The sequence below is a fragment of the Odocoileus virginianus genome, chromosome 2 (genome assembly GCF_023699985.2).
Source record: "Odocoileus virginianus isolate 20LAN1187 ecotype Illinois chromosome 2, Ovbor_1.2, whole genome shotgun sequence".
NCBI lineage: Eukaryota > Metazoa > Chordata > Mammalia > Artiodactyla > Cervidae > Odocoileus > Odocoileus virginianus.
The window spans coordinates 45,461,696-45,472,793 of record NC_069675.1 but is presented as its reverse complement, the minus strand read 5'-3'; the positions used below and the strand labels follow the sequence as shown (position 1 = coordinate 45,472,793).

At 42.2% G+C, this 11,098-nt stretch overlaps 1 non-coding gene across 1 annotated transcript; it reads left to right on the top strand.

The window, feature by feature from the left end:
* Positions 1 to 623: 623 nt before the first annotated feature.
* On the top strand, positions 624 to 695 carry TRNAW-CCA (transfer RNA tryptophan (anticodon CCA)). Its single transcript has one exon. It is a non-coding gene; the product is annotated as a tRNA-Trp (tRNA).
* The last annotated feature ends 10,403 nt before the right edge of the window (positions 696 to 11,098 follow it).

Here is an 11,098-nt window from a genome sequence, read left to right as displayed (position 1 = left end):
CAAGAAAGGGACAGAAACTTCAGCCTTTGTCCCAGTCACATTTCCCACTGTGATGAGCAATAACAGCTCACACAACATCCACATCAAAGGCAGGGGAGAAGACGCGCCAGTGGAAGCAGAGGTCAAGGTAAAGAGAGCCATGACTTAGTGAAAGTGAAAGCATTAGTCTTTTGGTTGTGTCCAACTGTTTGCCGCCCCATGGACTGTAGCTCACCAGGCTCCTCTGTCCATGGGATTCTCCAGGCAAGAATACTGGAGTGGGTCGCCATTCCTTTCTGCAGGGGCTCTTCTCAACCCAAAGATTGCACCCAGTCTCCTGCACTGCAGGCAAATTCTTTACTGCCTAAGCCAAGAGGGAAGCCAGACTATTCTGAGCCACCAGGAAAGCCAGACTTAAGGAACACAGCAACCTCAGGAAGGTGGAAAAGTCCAGGAAACAGATTCTCTCCTGGATCCTCCAGAAATGAAGGCAGCCCCACCAACTCATGTGCACTTCTGACCTCCAGAACTACAAAATAACAAATTTGTACTGTTTTAATCCAGTAAGGCTTATGATAATCTGTTACAGCAGCAACAGTAAACAAACATATTGTATATCCCCGAAGATAGCATTTGTTTGGGCTTCCCTGGTGGCTCAGAGGTTAAAGCGTCTGCCTCCAATGTGGGAGACCCAGGTTCGATCCCTGGGTTGGGAAGATCCCCTGGAGAAGGAAATGGTAACCCACTCCAGTACTCTTGCCTGGAGAATCCCATGGACAGAGGAGCCTGGTAGGCTACAGTCCACGGGGTCACAAAGAGTCGGACACAACTGAGCGACTTCACTTTCACTTCACTTTCACTAATGCATGCCAAGATATGGAGGCAACCTAAGTGTCCATCAAGAGATGAAAGGATAAAAAAGATGTAGGATGCATGTTTGTATTCCAAGATGGAATGCAGACTATGACAAAGAAAGAAAGGAAAGATTAGTCGCTCAGTTGTGTCTGACTCTTTGCAACCCATGGACTGTAGCCCACCAGACTCTTCTGTCTATGGAATTCTCCACAAGTATACTGGAGTAGGTTGCCATTCCCTTCTCCAGGGGATTTTCCTAATTCAGTGATTGAACCTGGGTCTCCCACATTGCAGGCAGATTCTTTACCAAGTGAGCCACCAGGAAAGCACAGACTGAAATTATGTATTTTGATTTCTAAACCATGTCTTTGGATTAAGACATCATATTGAATACTCCCAAAATATTGATATTAATCAGCACTCATTCCTCGTGCCTGGAGCTCAGAGGAGGAAGTTGGAAGGACTGTAAGGATCCTGAGGATGCTGATCCGATGTTCTTACAAATCAGGACATGCTGTGTGTGCTACCCCCAAAAGTCTGACAGCAAGCTGGAGATCACAGGCTATAGCACTCAGCCTGGATGCATTAGGCTAGCCGACCTCTCGACGTCTGGAGTCTAGCTCCTCCCTGAGGCAGAGGTCAAGGTCTAGGAAGAGCCACAGATGTGGTCTGCAGGGTGGGCTGCACCAGTGTGCTCATTACTCTGGTGGGTCAGGGTTGGGAGAGACCCAACTTCATCCTATGGTCTGCCCCAGAAGGTGGACAGTGGGCAGGGTCCCTTGAACATTCTGCATAGATGGTCCCCAGAGAAGAACAAGGGAAAGCCATGTCCCCTCCTCCCCACACAAATCTGTCTGATGACTGGGCCCAGTGGGGAGGGGATTTGCCCAGCAGGCTGAGTGGAAGTTGCCCTGCCAGATAACCCCAGCTCCAATTAAAGCCATTAACGAGGAATGAGGCCAAGCACCATTATCCTTTATTAGGCTCCTTCCAACCAAGAGCTTTAAGACACAGAGGGTCAGTCTAGGAGCAAACATTCCATGACGTACTTTACTTTTTAATATAATCATTCCCAAACAAATGCCATGTGGCCTCTACAGTGATCAACCACTTACCTTTGCCAGGCATTTCCCAGGACAGAAGACCTGTCTGATAAAACCTGGGAAAATCCAAGGTAAACTGGGATGAGCTGGTCACCCTACTTTCTGCCTCAGTGCTGCGGCTTTGTTCAGTCCTTCAGCTGAGAAGCCAAAGCTCAGGTCAGCAGGACTATTTTTCCTGAGCTGTTATAACTCTTTATGAATCACCAATTTACACCTAATCGTCTTCGGAGTAAGGCTTTCGCCCCAATAGCAACAATTTTCTTGTAATAACAACAGCTACTGTTTATTGAGAGCTTACCACCAGGAACTCTAGCTCTCCGTTTATTATTTCTGTTAATCCTCTTACTAATCCTAAGAGACAAGCAATTTTTTTCTTATTTTATAGACGATGAAACTCTGGCGACGAGAGCTCAAGTAATTGCTCAAGGTCACACCAAAAGCATGTGGCAGAACCAGGAAGGTCTCAGGTCACTCCAATTGCAGAAAAGATGTCGGTTACCATGACGACATTCTGCCCTTAAAGGGACTGATCCACAGGGCAACCCGTACCTGTTTTTAGGGGAGGGGTCATGGTCCCAGACAGTAATATGTCCACCCAGGAGATGCCATTCTGTGCCATTTGCGAGCATCCTGCTGCTGTAGCCCTTTTGGCTAAGATAAGTGTAATATGAGGGCTTGCCAGGTGGCACAGTGGTGAAGAATCCTCCTGCCAATGCAAGAGACCCAAGTTCAGTCTCTGGGTGGGGAAGATCCCCTGGAGGAGAAAATGGCAACCCACTCCAGTATTCTTGCCTGGGAAATCCTATGGACAGAGGAGCCTGGTGGGCTACAGTCCACGAGATCGCAAAGAGACTGACAGGACCGAGCAGGAGTTGCTGTAGCTTATTTTCTGGGCAGGCTTTTCCCCAAGTCACGCTTCTGAGAACTGGAAAACCAGAGCCCTCTCAGGGGGTCAAGACGCCCCCTCCCCCCCCACCCCCCGCCCGCGGGGCTCGGATGCTATGTTGCGAAGCCCAGCAGTCTCTATCCTTCGCTTCTGCGATCCGACCCCTTGCGGTCTGAGGTTTGAGGCGACTGCGGGTTCACAGCTGCTCCCCGCCTCCTCCGCCTCCTCGGGATCCCCCGCCGGCAGCCCCCGTGGCAGCTCCGGGCACCTCTGCTTGCAGTAAACATGACCTCTGCCTTCCGCCACCAACATGACATTGGCATGTCGCTGCTGATCTGTAAACACAATTGTGTTTTCGGTCTTCTGACCGAATTTTGTTACTGGGATCCTAACAGGCAGCAGGTCTCTGTTTATCTGTAAACAGCAGCCCCATTCCCCGGCAAAGAGGTCTGGATGCTGCTTGTTTTACCACTTTACAGTAAGAGGAAAGGAAAAGGTGATTAGTGACAGGCGTCCACACTGCCCCCTCCCTCTCCCCACGGTCTGAGATTTCTGTCTCTCTCTCCACGAAGATGCATGGCCCAGACCAAGAGAAGGAGCAGGACAAGGTCTCTATCTGCTTTTTAATATCTCTGGCAGTGACGCTGAAGAATCTAGTGTAAATAAATGGCCAGGACCAAAGGTTAACAGCCAACATGGTTCCCTGCGTGGAGGAAAGAACAAACATGAAGAGCTCCCCAGGAAACTCAGCCTGAGGTCCCAGAGTCAAGGTTCTGCTTTTGAAGCGCATTCACGGTGGGCATGGATGTGTCTTGAGAAACTTGTGTTTCTGCCTGTCTGTTTTGGAACCACATGAAGTCTCTTTCTGTAAAACTCAAGTTTTCTGTTAAAATGGGAGGATTTCTTTCCCCCTCTCCAAAGTTGTGTTCTAGCTAAAAGAATATAATCTTTAATGGAATGCAGAAACAAGCTGGTGAGTTGACATTTTCTAAGAAAATTTCCAAAGGACTGATTGGCCTATAAAATGTATAGATTAATTAAATTATATATGTGTGTGTGTAAATAAAGTATATAAGTTGTATATAATTATAATTTTGTATATTATATAGTATTATAATACTATATAACATATCATATAATATATTATAAATATGTACTATAAATATATACTCTAAGTACAAACATTATATATGATATATGCAAAATCATATATGTTAAAGTATATAAAATTTGTGTGTTTCAGCTTTTATTACCTCTAGCAATGGAAGTGAAGTGAAGTGAGTGAAGTGAAAGTCACTCAGTTGTGTCCAACTCTTTTCAACCCTATGGACTATAGTCCATGGAATTCTCCAGGCAAGAATACTGGAGTGGGTAGCCTTTTCCTTCTCCAGGGCATCTTCCCAACTCAGGGATTGAACCCAGGTCTCCTGCATTGCAGAGGATTCTTTACCAGCTGAGCCACAAGGGAAGCCCCTAGCAATGGAAGAGAAACGCCAAATTGGTATCTTCTATAAAGCTAAGTTATTGGGAACATTGTGATTTAGGAAAATTTATAAGGTTTCACAGTGTCAAATGTAGAGAAAGAGATGATTTCTCTCATTTCTGCTACCTTTGGGAAAGCAGGAAAAGAATTTAAAATATTTATTCTGATTGATGAGAAGAGAAAGAAAACTTACAATTCAAAAAGGAAAATGCTGGAAGATGTGGAAGGATTTATGACTAATTAAATTGAAATGAAACATTCAAAATAAAGCCTATTAACAGAAATAATTATTCTAATTAGTATTATTACAATTATATAATGTATATATGATTATTCTAATAATTACTATAGTTAAAAAGAGAACTTTGATACTTATTTTTCTTCCACTTTGTTCTAAAGAAAACATCTTGTTATTTTTAAAGGAAACATCATTTTAATGTAGAATTACTAAAATAATTTAATATAGTTTTCAAAATGGTTCTTTAAATAGTTATATTTTGTTGAGCCAGAGAAATGGAATGGACAATTTACTGTAAATTCAAATGGAATCTACAAATCTAAACTTAGTGATAAAATATTTAGTTCAACATGATGGACTGAGCATGTTTAGGTGAAAAAAAATGGAATGCCTAATTTTATTTTTTAGTTTTTAGAAAATATTTATTTATTTTGGCTGCATCAGGTCTTAGTTGTGACACATGGGATCTTTATTGCGGCACGCAAGATCTTTCATTGTGGCTTGTGAGCTCAGTAGTTTCGGCATGCTGGCTTGGTTACTCCACGGCTTGTAGAATCTTTTTTCCATGAGCAGGGATTGAACCCGTGTCCCCTGCATTGGAATATGGATTCTTAATCACTGGACCACCTGGGAAGTCCCCCTGATTTTAAAATAATAAATATATACCAGTTCTGAAAAAATAAGACTTCGTGCCATCAACAGCACAAAAATTTTAAGAGCTAGTGGAAAATAGAAAACAGATCTGATGGGGTTCATAGAGAAAACACATCTGAAACAGATATAGTAAAGAATGCTCCTTGAAAGGGGTCCCAGGAAAGCAATTCTCAAAGTACAGAGACCAGGGGAAGTGTCCAGTGATGATGTCTGCAAGAACAAGCTAAATCACCTGTGCAGCCCCTTCTGCTCAGAGCAGCCAGTGGGGAATCAAGAGCAGCTGAATTAGCTGAAGGGTCTGCTGTGGGCAGTGTTAGTGCCAGAAGAAGCAAAGTAATGCCCAGTAACCGCATGTCCATAATGGTTGTACAGAAGCTGAGAGACACTCATCTCTCCCCAGGAATAAAACTTACCTCAGTGCTTCTCCTGTGGGGTAAGCTTCCTTTCTCTGACAACCATGAGGGCTCCTGCTTGCTTGCTGGCCTGCTGCTCCCCAAGCATAGGCTGTTACAGGCACTGGTTGTTCAGCCTCCCTGTTCAAGAGTAAGGTCTGTTGGGGAAACAGACTTGAACAATGGCAGAGGAATTTGTCATAGCCACAAATACTTATCAAGAGTTCTTCATTTAGAAATGTGAACAGACAAGCAAGGATCACCAGATACTTGACAATAGCCGACAACATAAACAGAAGGATCAAGATGAACAAACGGAACAACCAGTCTTGAACTGAATGGATGTAATACTGAAAACACAAGAAATGAGAAGCATTCTTGGAAATTATAAGCACAGTGACAAACTTCAAAAATGGCAGAAGATTACAATCATTTCTGGATCAGTGAGATGGTGCTTTATGGTTCAAACCTCAAGCCTAAAGAGAAAGTAAAAGGAATTAAAAAGATATACCAGACAAATAGTAACCCAGAGAGCAAGTGTGGCTACACTAATATCACAATGTGATTTAGAAAAGGAACATCACCAAGAATAGAGCTCCTGGGACTTCTCTGGTGGGCCAATGGTTTAGAATCCACCTTCCAAGGCACAGAATTCAGGTTTGATCCCTGGTCAGGAAACTAAAATCCCACACACCAAGAAGCAACTAAGTCGGTGTGCTTCAACTACAGAGCCCATATATTCAGGAGCCAGAGCGTCACAGCTAGAGAGAAGCCCACACACCACAACTAAGACCTGATTCAGCCAAAAATAAATAAAATATTTTTTAGAAAGATCACTGCTGCTGCTAAGTCACTTCAGTCGTGTCCGACTCTGCGACCACAGAGACTGCAGCCCACCAGGCTCCCCCATCCCTGGGATTCTCCAGGCAAGAACACTTGGGGTGGGTTGCCATTTCCTTCTCCAATGCATGAAAGTGAAAGTGAAAGTGAAGTCGCTCAGTCATGTTGGACTCTGAGCGACCCCATGGACTGCAACCTACCAGGAATTACCTTTAAAAAACAGTGAGTAGAAATCACTATTATCTATATGTACATCAGTATGTAATGATAAAAAGTTTAATTCAGCAAGAATATAAAACAATTCACTTATAAATACCAGTATATATGCAGTAAAAATTCATAGAACTATAACGAGAAATTGAGAAATAATTACTAAATTGGGAAGTTTCAATACATATCTTTCAGTAAATGGTAGTTCCGGCAGACAAAAAAAAAAAATCAGAAAATATACAGAAGCTTTGAACAACACAGTTAACAAGCTTGGATGAAAGGATACATATGAAAATCTATGCCCAATTATCATAGGATATACATTATTTTCCAGTATAAATAGAACATTTATCAAAATGCATTATGCAGTCATAAAGCAAGTCTCAGCATGTTTGAGAGAGTAGGGATCCTATAGACCACTGCTTTTCTGAGTAAGGGGTACACAAATCACCCAAAAGTGAAGTTGCTCAGTCGTGTCTGACTGTTTGCAACCTCATGGACTGTAGCCAGCCAGGCTCCTCCATCTATGGGATTTTCCAGGCAAGAATACTGGAGTGGGTTGCCATTTCTTTCTCCAGGTGATCTTCCCGACCCAGGGGTTGAACCCAGGTTTCCTGCGTCACAGGCAAACTCTTTACCATCTGAGCCACCAGAGAATCCCAAAGTAAGGGGTACACAAATCACCCAAAGATTTATTTTAAAAGAGATTATAATTCAGGAAGATTGTGATGGTGACTCTGCTTTTTCTTTAAGCCCCCAAGTGATGTCTGATATTGCTGGTCTGCAGACTACACTTATGGTAGCAAGGACTATAGATGATGTTCTATTGTGGGCAAAATGCTGCCAAACAGTAATTAATGCACGTGCATGTGTACTCGGTCATGTCCGACTCTCTGCAATCCCATGGACCGTAGGATACCAGGTTCCTCTCTCCATGGAATTCTCCAGGCAAAAATACTGGAGTGGGTAGCCTTTTCCTTCTCCAGGAGGTCTTCTCAACCCAGGGATCAAACCTGGGTCTCCTGCATGACAGGCAGATTCTCTACTGTCTGAGCTTCCAGGGGAGCCTGAAATAAAGATACTCCTTTGTTGCTAAGGTTAAATGAGGTCATAAGAATGGAGCCCTGATCTGATAGGACTAGAGTCCTTATGAGAGAAGACCTGGAAGAATTCACATTCTCTCTCCACTATGTGAGGACACAGCAAACCAGGAAGCGAGTCCTCACCAGGAATTGAACTGGCCAGCCCCTTGCTCTTAGACTTCTCAGCCTCCAGAACTGTGAGAAGATAAATTTCTGTTGTTTAAACCACTAAATCTGTGGTATTTTATTACAGTTCCCAAGTTGACAATACATGAATGATATGCTTTGTTTTTTAATTAAAATTAGTTTAAAATACTTTTAAAATTCAAAATGTATTTATTTGAATTATAACTAACCAATAGTATTATATTAGTTTCATGTGTACAGCATAGTGAGTCAGTATTTTCAGACATTACAGAATAATCACCACGATAAATCCATCTACCATCTGTCAATGTACAAAGTTATTACAATATTATTGAATGTATTCCTATGCTGTACATTACATCCCCATGACAATTACTTTATAACTGGAAGTTTGTATTTCCTAATCTCCTTTATCTATTTCACCTGTCCTCCCCCTCCTGCCCCTCTGGCAACTACCAGGTTGTTCTCAACGACTACCAGTTTTGAGTTCTCTATGAGTCCATTTCTGTTTTGTTTGGTTGGTTCATTTGTTTTGTTGTTTAGATTCCATGAATGAGATCATAGAGTATTTGTCTTTGTCTGTCTGGTGTAGTTCACTTAGCATAATGCCCTCTAGGTTCATCCATGTTGTCACAGATGGCGAGATTTCATTCTTTTTTATGACTGAGTAATATTCTGTCATACGTATATACCACACCATCTTTATCCATTCACCTATTGATGGACACTTAGTTGTCTGCATGTCTTGACTATTGTAAATATTCCCTGCTGTGATGAACTTAGGGGTGGATATATCTTTTCAAATTAGTGTCTTTTTCTTTGGGTAAATACCTGAAATGGAATAGCTGGATTGTACAGTAGTTCTATTTTTAATTTTTAAGAAACCTCCACGCTATTTTCCACAGTGGCTGCACCAATATACTGTTCCACCAACAGTGCACAAGAGTTCCCTTTCCTGCACATCCTCACCAACACTTCTTATCTTGTTCTTTCTTATCTATTTGATAATAGTCACTCTGACAGGTGGAGGGGATCTTTCATTGTAGTTTTGATTTGCATCTCCCTGATGATTAGAGATACTGAGCATCTTTTCATGTGCCTGTTGACCATCTGTATGTCTTTTTTGGAAAAATGTCTTTTCAGGTCTTCTGTCCATTTTTTTTTCTTATTCTCTGGCCCTGCCCTGCCGCATGTGGCATCTTAGTTGCCTAATCAGGAATCAAACTCGTGTCCCCCTGCAGTGGATGATTGGAGTCATAACCACCGACCACCAGGGAAGTCCCATTCTGCTCTTTTTGTTTTTGGGGTTCAGATTTTGTAAGTTTTATTTATACAACTCAAAGTTTACTTTTTTAAAAGATATTCTCTTTTTAACATGTACACACTGGTACATTATTTATTTATTTTTGGTGGTGCTGGGTCTTTGTTGCTGTGCATGGGCTTTCTCTATTTGCAGCCACTCGACAGTTGTGATGTGTAGGCTTCTCATTGTGGTGGCTTCTCTTGTTGCAGAGCACAGGCTCTAGGGTGCTTGGGCTTCAGTAGTTGCAGGACCTGGGCTCATTAGTCGCACCTTGCTGGCTCTAGTGTGTGAGTTCAGTAGTTGTGGCACATGGGCTTAGTTGCTCCTCGGCATGTGGACTCTCTCTGGACCAGGGATGGAACCTGTGTACCCTCCATTTGCAGGTGGATTCTCATCCACTGCACCACCAGGGAAATCCCCAAAGTTTATTTTTTTAGTGCACTGTTTTTACTTAGTCCAGTAAGAACTACTTTCCTCTCTGTGAGACATGTTGGATCCAGGTGAAAATATAGTGGGTTTTTTTTTTTTTTTTAGTCTTTTTTTTTGTTTTTTGTTAACTTTTTATTTCATAGTTGATTAACAATGTTTTGATAGTTTCAGGTATAAAGCAAAATGATTCAGTTATACATATACATGTATCTATTCTTTTTCAAATTCTTTTCCCATTTAGGTTGTTACATAATACTGAAGCAGAGTTCCCTATGAACATATGTATGTGCCTGTATATGTATATGTATACATGTGTGTTACATTATATTATATATTAACTATATTTATTACCTTTAATTGCTAATTTGGCTAGAATTTTGTGCTTCCCTTTCACTGCCACCCTACTCCTACTTCCCTCTGTGTCCCCACAGCTGCTTATCTCTGTGGCAAGATTACAGTTAATTTGACAGTGTACACTCCTGCATGCACACACGAGACATCCAGGCAGTAACATTCCTTCATATTTGCTTCCTATTCTGGTCTATCAGTTACTGTTAAATGGTCAAAATATTGCCCCATTTTGGGCTTTCCTGGTGGCTCAGTGGTAAAGAATCTACCTGGCAATGCAGGAGACATGGGCTCGATCCCTGGTTCAGGAGGATTCCACATGCCGCAGAGCAACTAAGCCCATGCACCACAACTGTTGAGTCTGTGCTCCAGATCCTGGGAATCACATTACTGATCCCAGGAGCTGCAGCGACTGAGGCCTGAGCACCCTAGAGCCTGTGCTCTGCGACAATAGTAGCCAGCACAATGAGAGGACTGTGTACCACAACTAGAGAGAAGCCCTCATGGCAACAAAGAGCCAGCACAGATTAAATAAATAAATAAACAAAACTATTTTTTAAAAAAATTGATCCTTCAAATTTTTGTTGTTTGTCTGCATCTACCAATATCATATAACCTACCAACGTTCTATTTTCCTCTTTTTATAGATGAGGTACCAGGGGAGCCTGGCGTGCTGCAGTCCACGGGGTAACAAAGAGTCAAACACAACTTAGCGACTGAACAATGACTACCTAAGTTCAAAGAGTCAGTGGACTTTGTCCAAATTCACCATTCACTAGCATGCCTCCTAACCCAGGTATCCATAAACTGCATGCTGGATTTTCTATTCCTTCACCTGACCAAGGCTTGTCTTCCTTTGATATTCTAAAGCCTTGTTTATTTTCTTCATTAAAATCTCTCTTTCCTAGCTAATTTCTATCAAATGTCTGTGTGCTAAGAAATCCAAAGATAAACAAATAAATAAATAAAAATAAAAAAGAAACCCAATTAAAGTTAACAGTATAATGAGTTTCATGTGTATTTTCACATGAGGATGTTATACAAACTCCAGGAAGCTGAGAGGCAAGGCAGGTTGCTGACTTCATTACAGGTGTAGGTGTCTGGGGGCTTCAGGGTGGACAGAAGAGATCCTGTCGCCTGGGACAAGCA